This window comes from Aquila chrysaetos, chromosome 11, assembly GCF_900496995.4.
Source record: "Aquila chrysaetos chrysaetos chromosome 11, bAquChr1.4, whole genome shotgun sequence".
NCBI lineage: Eukaryota > Metazoa > Chordata > Aves > Accipitriformes > Accipitridae > Aquila > Aquila chrysaetos.
Window position 1 is genome coordinate 31470130 of NC_044014.1, and position 15962 is coordinate 31486091.

Genomic DNA, 15962 nt, shown 5'->3' on the forward strand with positions numbered 1-15962 from the left:
GCAATTTGTACAATGACAGTATCAGTTCTTCTATGCACAGTCCAGCAAACTGGTTTAGGGGAGGTGGGGTCTTCTTGGCTGGTTGTGTGTGGGGTGTTTTCTTTTGTTAAATAACCTGAGACCTGCTCGTAGTTCCTCCTTGTTAAAAGCAGCAAAATATTTGTAAGTTATCTCAAGGGGAACATTCTTAGATACTGAAAAAACAGCAGCAGTTTGGATATGTAATTCTTACCACACTGCTTGTAACTTGATCCTAGAATTGACAAACTGAAAAGGAGATTCAGAACCCTACCACCTGCTGCCAGGAGGGAAAAAAAGAGAAGAAAAAAAAAAAATCATTTGAAAACTGCATGATCAAGATACTCTTAAAGATACAGAGTATCTTACACCAAATAGAGGAAAAACAGTAGCAGCATGAAGCGATATATACCCTTCTGCTCCAGCTGATAGATGAGACTTTCAAAAGTATATCAACAGGAGGAAGAAGAACAAGATTTTACCCTCCATCAGCTTCAAAGGTCAAAAACAAAAGTTTATCAGCAATGTATACAGAAAGGCATCTTAAATAACTGAAAATATTTATACTTTGAATGGGATGAAGAGGAAGGAGACTCTTTAGGATAATGAAAGAGGTAAGAAAACAATGTGGAGAGAGAACAGCTTTGTTTTAGCTACTGCTCCTCTCCAGACAGAAGCTAGAATACTCCAGAATTCAACCTAGCTGTACAGTGAGGGAAGTACTCACCCCAAAGCTCCTCAGCCCTGCCATGCTGCTTCAGGTGCACTGACTCTACAGAGCAGCATCTGAAAAAGCAAGTTATCTACTGCACATCTAGTAATGACAAACAACTTTTTCCATTATTGCACAGTAATAGTACATTATTTTTCTACAGGTCTTTCAGCACCTGGATTATTTTTTAAAATATTTTCTACATTTTTTTTAAAAATAATATTTTTAGGTTTTTACAATTCTTACACTCTTTAGTTAACTGCTCTTGCTTTCATGTGGTTGTAAATGAAGTTTTCACAGCGTAAGCTCTAACTTTGTATCTAAAGTTGGATGGATTTTGACCAGCTACAAGGGCTTCTTTTTGCTTAAAAGCATGACAGGATACAGCATTGAACAGAAAAGCCCGTTTAGTGCTTTAGACTGTCCTGATGTTTTTAGGACAAATAATCGTGTGAAACAGCAATTATATGGCACCACCAGGATACGCAGCTACCACTGAAAAGCAGATAAAGAGCTTTCCAAGCCACTGTCAGCAACAGTGAATTGTTTATGGAGAATCTAGGAACTACTGAATTCATGATTTCTGCTACTGCAGCACCAAGAAACACTACACAACAATTATAATGGGAAGTTGCCTATAATCTGGTCTTATCTTTATTACATTTATCTTATTTTCTTTATTTTATCCTCCTTAAAAAGGCTTCCTCTGATGCTATTCAGTTTATGTGCTACTAAAACATAATCAACTTTTTATATGAGAAAGTATTCAAATACAGTTATTACAAAGAATGTATCAGGGGAGGAAAAATTTTCACTTCCTTCATTAGCTAATCTTCTGCAGGAGCACCTCTACTTTCTGACAGTAATAATATTTAAATTGATCATTCAAATTTAAATGATACACACACACACACAAAAAAAAAAACCAACCCCCAAACCAAAAGACAAGGAAGAAAGCCCCAAATTCCAAAGAATTCCAAGGAAATAGACTGGTTTTTAAAGCCCGAGGAAAACACAACAAAACAAAAAAAAATCCAACCTAATGAAAAAATAGTTGTATTTGCCTGACAGTTTCTTGAGTTTTCTTTGATAAAACTACAGCCATATTTGAGAAAGCTTTCCAGTTCACAGATCCATTCTATTTCTTATTGATGTTGCAATAAATTTTAATTAAAAACAATAACAAAGAGGAAAACATCAAATGCACAGTTCTAAATGAAAGCCAAGAAAGATACTAAATGCTTGTACTTCCACCTTCTAATGATGTTTGGGGGAAAAAAACAGGCTATAGAAAAGAAGTAACGCTTGCACAATTGCTATCAATGCACAACGTAAACAAAGGAACGTGGGGACAAACTTTTTAGCAGGGCCTGTTGCAATAGGACAAGGGGTAATGATTTTAAACTAAAAGAGGGTAGATTCAGACTAGATGTAAGGAAGAAATTTTTTACGATGACTGTGGTGAAACACTGGAACAGGTTGCCCAGAGAGGTGGTAGGTGCCCCATCCCTGGAAACATTCCAGCTCAGGTTGGACGGGGCTCTGAGCAACCTGATCTAGTTGAAGATGTCCCTGCTCATTGCAGGGCGGTTGGACTAGATGAGCTTTGGAGGTCCCTGTCAACCCAAACTATTCTATGAATATTGTGGTTTCGGGCTTAAAAGTAAACATGACTTGCAAGCTAACACTGGTCCTTTGAAATTATCTTCATACATTTATGTATGTGCAGTAAAGAAACTGTCATTTTCAAACAGTCAAAATTGAAAGAAGTAGTAACAAGAGAATAGGCTAAGAGATCTTACTTAATGCCAGTACACAGCTGATATTTGGAAAATATACAAAGAACGGGTGAAAAAGATTTTTGCCTTTAGTATTTGGGAAATTTTCTCTAGTTTAGTAATCTGCCTTAAGATTTCTGGTCCTCCACCAAGTTCCAACGTGGTTTAACAATTTGATTTAAAAATTTAAAACAAAAAGCATTCTGTCGAGTGGAGTGATAACATTCACGTTAGATAACATAGCCAAGAAAAGTCCAACTGGAAAAAGAATGTAATGATTTACTTGTGCAAGACTTGCAGATAGGCAGAACACCAATTCAAAACCTGTCAGACTTTATTATATATTATTACAGAAACAATACCATTGTCCTTTCTTGAGTTTGAAAACCTGACGTGCATCAACTTATGCTGAAAACAATTTGCTGTCAGTTTTAGGTTATATCTATATAAAAATCACTGCTTACAGGCCAACAGTTCAACCTATAGCCATTTCATATCCTACCTCACAAAAGGAAGGAAGAAAACTACCTCTAGTTCACTTTGAAGTAAACTCCCCCCTTCTAAGTCCTACAATAAGATTTTAACATTTGCAGAAAAATCATGGGACTCACAAGAAGTACGTTAAGAGTTACTCCTTTGCTGGCAAATTGTTTCTCATGTTTGTGAACCACTGCCAAATCTAACACTGACAGAAGAAACACTTCAGAACTTCAACATTTTTTAAAGTCTTTCCATTGTTTCAAATATGCTCTTAGAAACAAACACCATTTAACATCCTTCTTATTATGTTATCTTTCCCAGGTCACAAACACCCATAATTTTAAAAAAACGTACGTAGTAACTGCTGTAGCACAAGACTGCATTCAGTTACTTTTGCCAATACAAATGCTAAGGTTTAAAACAAAATACGAGCCCAAATCTATTTAGACAACTAAGTGGTCAGACAAAAAAAAAGAAAAAAAAAAAAAAAGAACCAAACCAAAAAAAACCCCAAACCCAACAAAAACGCTAGGCATCCACCCAATAGCTCCCACTGACAAAATATTCAGATTGAGATTTTCAGATAGCCTGTAGCACTAAGCCATGTGGCAGCTCTCCTGCCTCAGTTTTCTGTATAAAGATGGACTTAAATCAGGGAATAGAACACTACCACAAATGGGGGATAAACAGAAAGGATAGTCCACATAGTTCTTCATGCCGCAACCTAGACCTTTAGAAAGTATAGAATGCAGGCCATCAGAAATAAACAAACCTCAACTATAAGTAACTAATTATAGAAGTGAATTGAAAAAAAAAAAAAAAAAATCCTGTGAAGTGTCCTTTTAAAGAAAGATCTACTAGAAAAGCCCACCAATCTGACTCTAAAAAAGGGGCCATCACTCAGTGCCACATCTATTAGCTGAGTTCTTCCCTCAACTGTGAAACAAAAGGAAGATGGTGGTACACTTGCAAACTATACACTGAAGTTCCAGTTTTCATTTTAACCCCTGGTGCACAATACAAATCAAATTTAACCACTGCAGCCAGATAAACTAACATGACTAGTGTTGAACCAGGTCAAGTAATTTTTAGCTCTGTACTCCATTCACTAACTCAGTTGAGTAAAATGATGCTAATTAAAAAGGACCAACCAAGCAACCCATTAGACTGGGTTAGAAATCAGATGGGAGACAAACTGTCAGAGCTCCGGAGGAAGACAAGGTGACCACTTCACATGAACAGGCAACCCCACATATCCAAGCTGATGTCAGATAGAACCTTAACAACTCACAGAGGTTGGAAGAGACCTCTAGAAGTCACTTAGTCAAAGCTGCTGCCCAACACAAAGCCAAATTCAAAGTTAGGTTAAGTTGCTCAGGACTTTCTCCAGTAATATCTTGAACACATCCAAGAGTGGCAGTTCTACAGCCTCTCTCAGCAACATGCCCCAGTACCTCACCATTCTTTTTTTTTAATCCAGTAAGAAATTACCTTGCTGTAACTTGTAACCACTAATTTATCATCCTTTCAACATACGCTCCTGGGAAGACTCTAGCTCCACCTTCTCTAAAACCCATCAGGTAGCTGAAGACAACAAACAGATCATTTCTCAGCCTTCTGCAGGCTGAACAAACACACCTGGTGTTTAGCAGCCCCTCTGCTGCAGGCCACGCAATCATCAGTCTCTCTTCTGTACTGGGGGACCCAGCCCTGGAAGACTGAGCCTGCAGCCTGCTGGCTATGATTTCTGTTCTAATTCAGCAGGACAGCGAGCCAAAACCAAAAGGTTTAGTCTCAATCCCACTATTCTCCCCGCAGTTGCAGACCAGAGCTAGTACCCCATGTAACCAAAGGATGAGGTTCCTCAAATAACTGATGTGATAGTTTTGGCATTGGGATTTTTTGTTCGGTTTTGTTTTTCAATAGGTTGGATTTCTGACAGATCAGGACAATGAAATGACTTAACCTGGTCACCACAATTGCTACATGGAATATAACAAAAGAAGTGAAAGGCGCAGAACCAGCCATTATCTCACTGCCCTATCAGATAGGTGAACAAATAACTGAGGGAGTTTTACAGCAAAAGTAACACTAGAAACACACAGCATATCCTCCACTTGCAAGGTTGTTAGCTCAAATACCATGTTATTCTAGTGCCAAAATAATTTTGTTGCTTGCCACGGCAGATTAAGGGAAGTGTTTTTATGAAGATCTATGCAAACATTTTGCAAGGTAAGCATGCGTGGGCAGAAGCAATGTTACTCAGATATGTTCGCTGCTAACTTAACAGCGTGACTGCAGCAGCTACACTCTATTTCAACTAAGGCAGAAGTTGGGTGTTGGTGACAACAATTTTACCCGGAGCTCTGCATCTATTCATCTACCCTGGATCTCTGCACAGGAGCTTCACCATCACAGTTAGACTGCTTGAAGTTTCTGAACTGGCACAAGTACCCAAGTAAAATACATTATATGTGCATTTATAGTTCTTTTCTCACTTCTAGGCATGATACACACTGAAATCTCAGTTTGAAAATGACGAAACTCTGAACTGCACTGAAACGCATTATAGATGTACACACTGGAACAAAACCAAAAAGGTGGGTTTTTTTTAATGTCAGTTACCTTTATATATTCTCAACAGCAGCTGCATCCACTGCATACTGCTTTTGGGGAATAAATGTATTTTTTTAACCAGTACTACATACATTTTGAAATACAGCATGGGAGACAGTAAGTTGAGAAAACAGAAGAAATTGGCTAAAGAGCACATGAGGTGATCAAGTCATTTATTTTTACTATATATAGTCTTACCAAGAAAATGAGATACAGCATCCATTTTCATTTTTGCTCTTAAGGTCAAATTTTATTGACCTTAGGGTAAACCAAATCTTCCCAAAAAGTTTATGTTCAGATGTTAAACTTGTGGAGTGGACAGTAGCCAATTGAGACTAGACTTCTCATGTTCAGGCTGAGGAGAAGAAAAATTCCCCAACCTGTACCAGAGACACTTCTGCTAGGAGAGGTAAAGATACAAAAGACTCCCTGCAGTAAAACAGAAAGAATCAGTTTGATCCCTTTGGTTTGGGGGAACTCAGGGATGAAGCAGCAGCAACTCTCAGAAAGAATTTTCATCAGAACAAGATACTCTCTGCCCGTGCTTCATTCTAACTGAAACAGCCACAGAATTTTGACATAGGACTCCCCATTTCAGTGGGTGATTGCTTTTATTTGTGGGAGGAGGGAGGTGAATAAAAAGAATTCCTTTGACAAGAGAGCTGCATTGCTAACCACAACCAGGATCATTTTACCTCTTTTGCTACAAAGAGGTTACATGCCATGAAGAAAAATCCCATGATCTAACAGCTTCATATTATTTTACAAATAGTACAACTCCAACCAGTGGCTAGAGAAGATATTTTTGCAGTTGATTTCCTTTGTACATTTCACAGCACTTGGTATACAGTATTCACCATTTAGGCTCCAGTAAATGTGGTATCCCATGCCCTTGCTGAGCCTTCCTATGAACAAAGCTGTACTTAGCTCTTGAAGGAAATCTAGAGTCATTATTTATCTCATTTTTGTGATATCATACTGAAGGTAGAGGAAAAAAACCTCTACAGTTACGGCCACCTGACTGGCAGAATGATTTACAACCTGAATTAAGGGGTGGGGGAACTCACCAAAAACCACAACACAACGTGGTCAGAGTTTCAAATTAAGACTGCCTCCTTAGTTTCTTTTACTTGAAAACATTTATGCAGCCTCAGAGAAGTACACAAGGCGTGTTGATGACCCTACAGGAAGAGTAGATACAAGCTGATGTCACTGTATCTTTGCACTGTAACAACTACAATAAATACTCCACAGAGCGTTCTGTTCAGAAGTCAACTTGAAACGTTAAATACAAACACATTTCTATTATAAAAAGCCTTAATAATATTCTCCTGCACTTTTTTTTTTTAAATGGTGAAAGCTTTAAAAGGTGTGCACTAAGTACACAACCATTGTTCTGCCAAGGAACAACTTGAGTACTACTGCAGTGCAAACATTAAGTGGAAATTACACGCTCTTACTTCAAATTGCTTTTTTGTATCCACGGGAAGAGATGGGAAAACAAGCGAAATGCGGAAACCTACATCTCCATGGGAAAAGTAAATATTTACCTAGAATTTACATAATAGTGTAAATATAGGTAACAACTTGAAAAACGAGAAGGCAATAAATGCATCGGAGAATTAACTTTCTAGCTCTCAAAGAAGTATTTTAAGCACAATAATCTGTTTCCAGAAAGTCCTTATAAACACCGCTGGCAGCTAAGCAAAATTAAACACAGCCACAAGGATTTCTGATACCTAAAAATACTTCAGTTCTCTCCTAACAAGTTCTTGTGCTTACTCGGAGCCAACCCCAAACCCCGAAATCCTCGAAAACGAACGGCCCTTAGACGAGACGGTCTCCTCCTCACATCTAGAGTGCCCGCACCGGTAAGAAGGGCCCCAGGACGGCGCGGCCGCGAAAGGCGCTTGAGGAGGAGGAGGAGGGAGAGCTGCGCTCCCTTTCCCAGGCCCCTTTAAAGAGAACCTCCCCGGGTCTCGCCCAGCCGAGCGGGGCCGGGGCAGGGCCAGGGCCAGCGGGGACGGGGACGGGCCCGGGCCCGGCCCCGGCGCTGGAATGCGGAGCCGGTAACCCGATCTCCGCCCGCCCCTCCTCCCGCACCGCAGCTTTCGGAAAGTCATTTAACCTCTTAAAATGGCATCTCGGCGCTGCCGGGCGGGCAGGAGAGCTGCTCGCGTCCTCTCCTGAAATAGGCAAGAAAACCCTTTATTTTTTGTTCGGCGTGTCTTCCCGCAGGCAAGGCGCGGGAGCTGCCCCCCCCGCCCGGCCGGGGCCGTCAGTCCGAGCCGCCGTGCCCGGCTGCTCCCCCGCCGCCCGGCGTGCTGCCAGCCACAGGCTCCGGGAACAACCGCTTCTCAGTTCCGCCATGAAGGTCTCACTTGTTCAGTTCTTCTCTACCCCGACTCGAAATTCACCTGACTCTCACTAGCCTCGGAAACGAACAGATCTTACTCAGGAGCAAGGAATCAGGAGGAATGGCTCCTCTTCATCTCAAAAGCCTTCCATCTCAGAACCGAAACATTCGCGTACACCAAGAAAGGACGTAAATCGGAACACCGTTCCATAAACCCAAATGAAAAGGACAACTTTGTTATGAATTCACCTCATTTTTCAAACTAGACACATATAGTTTATTTTAGGGTACAAGGACACTGCAACGTCTACACTCTCAGGTCAATTACCATACATGCACAGATGTAACAACAATAAAGTTAGCCCTCAAGAAGCCACATGAGCTGATCTTACAGATACACAAACTGTCCCCTTCTATGTTCTCTAAAAGATAATATTTCCTGTAGCATGAAAAAAGGCTGTTGCGATTCCAAATAACTAAGTACTTTGCTGTAAACAAAATAGCCAAGATTTTTACCATTCTGAATGTACTGAAATTACTAAGATACTATTAACCTACTAGATAAGAGACAAAGACTTGAAAAAACAAAGTTAGCAATCATCCTAGTGATAGCACAGTGTAAGAAGAGAGAAAGAATAACTTGAAAAACATTTTTCCAGCAGTAGTAATTTTACTCATGAAACACACTACCAAAGCTATTCTATCTATCTATCTATCGAACAGAAAAAAAGCCCTCAAGGTATCTTGGGAAGGTGCAAGTCTTCAGGGCATCAGCGTGGCAACCAGGAGCTCACGCTGACTTTCTCTTGTATGATTTCCATAGGAGGTGGTTTATACTTTTGTTGGCTTAAATAAATATGACACTGCAAAACACTGGTAAGGGTGGCAATTCTTCTGCAACTCTACCAAGAGGAGACCTTTGGCCAGCGTACGCTGGATCTGTACAATCCCTCTGTTCACATAAAAAACATCTCACCAGCAACAAAGGCTTCCAGAAACTCTTCACTGTCATCAAGTTTGGGGCCTAGATTTTTAAATATATTTAAGAAGTAAAAAACAGAAATTCAGAGCTGAGGGATCTTTAGATATAGGATCCCTCACTCACACAGTTGCTCCTGTATTGGTTCCCAACTACAAAATGGGAACAAACTCTAAATGTTGAGAGATAGTGAACCGAAGCAGTGTTCTCATGCTAAAACCCCAGAATCTAGTGAGGAATGTCAAACACAACTATGATGGGGACTTCCAAAAGACTTTAAATCGGGGGCGGGGGGGGGAAACAAACCCTAGAGTAGGCACGATGATTAAAATAATCACCCTTATAAATATACTAACACATTTACAAAAAACCTATGAACATTTCTTAACCTTGGTTATTGCAGGTCAAGGATCAGAAGCGCTAACAGCTGGCTACTTTACCCTTATATTCTAGACAAAGTAAATGCCAGGTTGGTTTTTTTGTTATGTATCATAACAAAAACCCTACTCAGATGCCTTTTTACTTACAGAATATGAGCACTTTAAACAAATATTTTTATTTACTGCAAATATTGACTTATATTTGCAAGAGCTCTTGTTATTTTACAGAAGGCAAAATACAGTCATTTTGCTTGTATAGATCATATACGATACATTTCGTCTTTTAGATAATGCAAAACTCTAAATCTTTTAAATCTTTCCCCAAAGGAACCTCTCTTATCTGTTACTCATCTACAGAATTTATTTCTAGATCATTTATTTCCAATTTATAATTTGTATCGGATAACCAAAATTCAAAGTAGGACCACAATTTCTAACTGACAGTATTTTCTGTTTTACTCAGCATTTCTCTATTAACCTCAAGGTAACAGAAAATGCTCCATATATTCTAACAAATCATCACTTATTTTTCTTTTAAAATATATTTAATAATGCTTACTCAGTTGGAATAAAATTTATTCAAATTGTTGGTTAGAAGTAGAAAAGCAAGTATGTTTACACATTAAAATTGAAGCTCAAAACACCATGATTACCTGACAGCTATTAAATAGCTTGCAAGAAGTTATTAGTGTTGATTCTCTTTTAGAAGGCCTATATAACAGTTCCACCCTTAGTATCCTCCCTGTAGTTGTACTTTGTTGTGTCTTTTTTTTAACATAAACTTCCCCCTCACTCCCACAGGTCATGTTTTGGTCTGAAGACCTATTATTGGAATATTTCACACAAGCACTATATATAAAGAAAATTAAGACAGCCCTAAAAATATAAAGTAATCCCAAAGGCTTCAACAGGGGTCAAACCCACTGCGCTAAAAAGAGAAGAATGTATACATATTTTACTGAGGATTCTCTGCTAATGAACTGTCTTCCAAAAGAGCAGATAGAAAACAAGACTGTGATGTTTTATGAGGACATTCACAAATGCCTTTAGTACCTCTCAGTTCAGCACAAGTTTCATGCCAGCAAAGATTACAACCAGTCACTGGAGGGGGGAAAAAAAAACACCCCAACAACAAAGAAACCAAACCAAACCCAACTAAAAAACCCAACAACCCTAAACTCACATCAGCAATGGAAATTAACAATAACAAATGAAAAGTAGTGTCAGGAAATATACCTGTTTATAACATTTTAACGTTTTCACAATCACAACCTTCTTTGAAAGCTACAGACCACATATCACAGAAAAATACATACACAGTGAAACAATGATTATCTGAGAAGAGACACAAAATAGATTACATAAAGTACTGTTAAAAAGGAGTACTGAAATGGAAAATGTCCTCTAACTTCTTTTAATTGTACTACTCTTGGGTGCATGAGCAATACAGAGCCTGGCAGGTGTCATTCTAAACTAACTGTCCTTCTGAACACACTTCATTTCATATGAGAAATGTGACTGAACACTACTGTTATAGCCAGTGCCACTTTAAACATCTCTAACATAACTGTGCACAAGCAGTCCCACTGAGCTATAACTGAACTCCGCGATCTAACCAAATCAAGCTATGCGTATGGGTTACTGCTTTCAAGAGCAGAGAAACAATCTTCTGAAAAATGTATCAAAATTACTGTTTTAAATGAAGTTATTTTTAAAGTATACTTTTAGAAACTTGCATTCTAAATTAAAATTAAAAACTCAACAGTATTGGCAAATTTGTTTGCATGAGGATAAAGTATTCCCTAATATACCTTCCAAAAGCACAAGTTCCAGATGATAATGCTTCCCACTGAAAAGAAAATTCAGTGCAAAAGAGTAGCATTTGGCAAATGCAGCATTTTCAAAAACAAGTGAATTTTCAACAAGCAGTTTATGCAGACTCTGTTTTCTGTTACAGTACAATGGGTTCAGTAGGTGGAGGAGTGTGGACTGCATACATACTAATATATAAACATGTGGCTGCATCGGTACTCCTATGACCTTGTCAGACATTTCAACACTGTATTTTTAGATTATTCGCTCATACCAACTGCACTGTTAACATGGCATTTAATTCCATTATGTCCATTGTCAAAAAGCTAGTCTTCTGCTTCAACTGCAGCAGTTGTTTGAAAAATACATTTTAAAAAACTGTATTTAAATCTCAGATATATTTCCCCATTCATAGCCATGAGCCAGTTCGTGTAGTACATAGAAAGAAGCATCCACATTTCACTTGCTAAGTGCTATTTCACTTTAAGCTCCTCTTGACCAACTCTGTAAAACTCCTTGGATTTGGGAATAGTATACACATTGTTATATCTGTCCCTGCTATATAAAGATTTTATTGTGCCTTCTCTCTGTTCTACTAAAGCCTAGGTTACTTGAGGAAAACAGAAGAAAAAAATTAGCTGAATTGATCCCTTCTGCCCTGGCAGTGATGCCAAACAAACACCTATGGTAATTCTGGTTCTTATACCTCAAATGATTCTTTCATCTCAAACTTTCCTCTTCATTCAGGAAGGAGATAAAACCCCCCCCCCCCCAAAAAAAAAAAGTCATCACACATCAAACAAATTGCACTACGAGCAACAGACCTGGGAAGGCCTGGTTTCCTACAGATTTATGTTCTATTTTGGTCTATATCTTTTTCCAATGTACTTGCCCCAGCTCTCTCCCCATATACTGTATGATTTCACTCTCCCTGTCCTTTGCAATATATCTATTTCCCCACTCACATGCATATTCCTCTAACCACAGCTCTCTCTCCCTTTCCCTCCCACATCCCTCTAGTGCCAAACAACATGTCTCACTGGCTGGACAGTATGTGCATATTGACTTCCCCCTTATCAGGCATAACAAGTTTACTGAACACTTCTGATCATAACATCCTTCACCTCTGGGGACATTAACACAGCTCAAGACCTTTGAAACCGAAACAGTGTGACATCTACTCCATAATCTTACCAGACATCTAATCTTCAAGCCTGCTGATACATGCAGCTTGTCTTTGAAGTTTTAGGTATTAGGAATTTGCCAAAATCCAAAACTTTACATACTATATCAGAGGACAGAAACACTTAACAAAACTACAAAACAAAGGACACAACTGCAAAAGGAGAAGAGCAAAGAGGATTGTGGGGGTGGGAACGTAAAGCTTCTGCTCAACCCATTTTTGCTTTGGGAAGGGAGCATATACTCAATATACACTAAGAAGTTACACAGGATCACTATTATTCAAGCTAATGAAAAAAAGTGTTCCAAAACCAGTAACACTCACAAACGACAGCCTTACCCACCAGCATGCTACACTACAACTAAGCTGCGTCTGGAAGGGACACTCTTGTTCTGTACGCCAACACTGGCACTTCGTCTGCCCCCACAACCGCAGCTAGACTGGCAAGAAGTGAAGCCTATAAAAAAAAAAAAAAAAATTAAAAAAAAAAAGGTAATCGGCATTCAGCCAGTTTAAATTCCTACAGCATCAGAGGAGTGCCAGCCAGTGCTGCTGTAAAGGAAAGGGCAAGGACATAGAAGAGTGGCGTTAATAGGGAGTAGAACTGGCCCTTCGAGTGTACCCGGCTGCTAGGCTTGCTTATCTGTAGCACAGAACTGCCCTCTTCATCTGCTAGTTAGTTATTCATCTAGCAGATTTTCATTACAGACATCAATGGAAGTCTACCTGGCTACACTGCTCTAGTCCTCAGGAAACTATGTTATCAGTCTTTCCACACTAAGCAAAATAAAGTACCTGAACAGAAAATATCCAAGATAAGGTAGACACTGAAAACATGTTACTTCATGTTTGATGGCAATATCATTAAACCAAACCCAAGAAATGTGTCAATGAAGGCAGCTAGATGCCAGTGCAACATAAAAAAAAGCTGTAGGCGTTACAGACACTACTGAATGTAACAGCAGAGGAGCTGACGTGCCCGGGTGCATGTGGGTGTGATAAAAAGCATATGAATTAGCCTACTGCACTGTAGCAGATGTCTAGCCAAGCACTCTGTGACACCGCCTGCTATCAAGACCAGTTGGGAAAGAAGGAAGAACAGAGTCCTCCCTTGCTCCATCCAGAAGCCCGTGTAGTTCCTGACCAACAACTGGACACAAGTGACTGTGCTGTTGCCATCGTCAGACACATCTTTCAACAAATCTGTGTGATCGCAAGCCTGCATAGTGCTCCCATCCCCAGCCACATATTCTTGCAGCGACTCTTCAACTAAAGTATTCACTGTGAAGAAGGAAAGAAACACCACATTTTACTGTGCTTGTAACCTGCCATTCCCTTATAACCTGGAGAAAAAAAAAAAAGTGGCCAAAAATTACTTCCTATCGGTTTCTTAATTTCATTTAATGTTTGACAGATTACCATCACCATTTCCCCTCTCTGCTGTTTCTCCATCCCTGACACAAGAAGCCCAAGTCTATTTAGTACTGCATCCCATTTGTACTGCTGGGGGAAAAAAACAAAACAAAACAAAACCAAAAACAAATTACTTTCTAGTTTTAATGGGATTGTTGAAATTGTGTTACCAGAACTACATAACATGTATGTCCATATATAAGGAACGTGTACAGCTGCATAAGCACATCTTTTTAAAAAAACCTTATAATTACTCTATACAATGTTGCTTCAAAATTAGCTTAAATTTATTGGAGACTGTGTTATTTGCAAGAAAGAAGTGCTGCCCCTCCTCTCCCCTTACTCCTCATATGGTATCACAGTGAGCTGGAACTACTGAAAACCCAGGGTGTTTTATAGGGTTAGTTTTCAGCCAGATTAGCGAACAAATCCAACCTTCCACCCAGCCACAATTACACAAATATAGAAGTGACAGTGGAAACGCACAGCCAAAGGTAAGAAAGACAGAGGGGAAAAAAAAGTTTTAAACACCATAAGCAGATAGGTGTGATCTAAAATTGGAGCGTCACAGCAAACAGCTGTTTGGAAAACTATCCAAGATCTCCCCAAGTGTTAATATCTAATTTAGAGCCTAATTCTGTTTCTCCTCTGTCTGAATTCAATTACATTGCACTTACTGTACCTCATCTGATATTTTATCATCCAGGCATTCAGTACTGCTAGAGCCAGTTCACACCACCTGTATCAGCTACAAGTTTCACCACCTCACCATCCACTCCCCTTTCCAAACTACTTCCAAACACACAGAACAGAACAAGCCCCGTCACTTGCTTCCAGCGAGGCTGTTAGCACCTGCCACGGGGTACGTGCCGATTTCTTCCTGGGAGCCCAGAACTAGCCAGGGCCTTCCAGATGTGTCTCACCAGTGCTGAGCTGAAGGCCATCACCACCTCCCTCAACCTGCCCACCCTCCCTAAGACAGCCCAGGAGACTGCTGGCTTGCTTTGCCGCACAGGCGCGTTTGCTGGCTCATGTTCAACTTGTTGTCCAGTATGACCCCCCGGGTCCTTTTCTGCAAAGCTGCTTTCCAGGCAGTCAGTCCCCAGTCTGCACCAGTACATGGGGTTATTGCTCCCCAGGCGCAGGGCTTTGCATTTCCCTTTGCCGAGCTTCACGAGGTTCCTCTCTACTCACTTCTCCAGTCCATCCAGGTCCCTCTGAGCCACTGCACAACCACCTGGCCTACCAAACACTCCTCCCAGTTCTGTATCGCCTACAAACTTACTGAGGGTACACTCCGTCCCATCATCCGGGTCATTTATGAAGATGTCGCACCGCACTGGAACCCAGCATCAACCCCTGGGGCACACTGCTAATGACTGGTCTCCAGCTGGACTTCATGCCACTGATCCCAACTCTTTGAACCTGGTAGCTCATCCAGTTTTCAATCTATCTCACTGTCCGATTTGTCTAGTCTGTACTTCCATCAGTTTGTTGATGAGGATGTTACAAGAGACACTGTGAAAAGCCTTACGGAAGTCAAGATAAACAGTATCCGCTGCTCTCCACTCATTCACTGAGCTAGTCATTTCATTTCATCGCAGAAAGCTATCAGACACCCACCAACCTCACCCGTGCTGACCTGCTGCTAATCCTGACCCATAAGCTCTCAGCTGACTCTTCATCCACCCAAAAGGCAGAGCTCAATGAGTTCCCACGGCGCTCTCACAAAACCAAAACCAACTCCAAACCACAACACCCTGCACCCCTCACCATCCCAGCCTGTCCTTCCTGGAGAGCCCATAACCAGTCCTCACAGCACTCCAGCCATGTCAGCTGTCCCACCACATCTCTGATCTCAACAAGACTGCGGCCATGCGACTGCACACAGACCTGCGATTTCTCCCATTTGTGCCCAGTCTTTTCCACAACCTATGGCAAACAGAGTGAAATCCAAATAAATAGAGTATTAAACTTAGTCTGTGCGGAGGGAAACTTCATACTGCCTACACTTTAATAGCCTGAAACCCCATTTCATACGATGACAAAGTCACCAATGCTGGAGGGAAAATTCAGTAACGACAATGGAATGATAACTACTTGCGGAAAGGAAACGTATGGATAGATATGGAAAGAGGTGCTATGCAGTTATATAAAGAGAAAGGAGATACACAGTTCTGTCGCTCCTACCTGCAGGTAAGGAACCCTGTTAGAGGAGGGTTCTGGTGAAGGATA

At 40.4% G+C, this 15962-nt stretch overlaps 1 protein-coding gene across 4 annotated transcripts in view; it reads right to left on the minus strand.

The window, feature by feature from the left end:
• The window catches only part of BMPR1A (bone morphogenetic protein receptor type 1A), an 86222-nt gene that overhangs the window by 61279 nt on the left and 8981 nt on the right, over positions 1-15962 (minus strand). Inside the window, exon 1 of one of the 4 annotated variants that reach the window (XM_030031028.1) lies at positions 746-761. The exons of the other annotated variants lie outside the window; for them this stretch is intronic. The gene's annotated coding sequence lies outside the window, so the exon portion shown is untranslated. Of the gene's footprint in view, positions 1-745; positions 762-15962 lie in introns of those variants that run through there. 4 annotated transcript variants of the gene reach the window in all.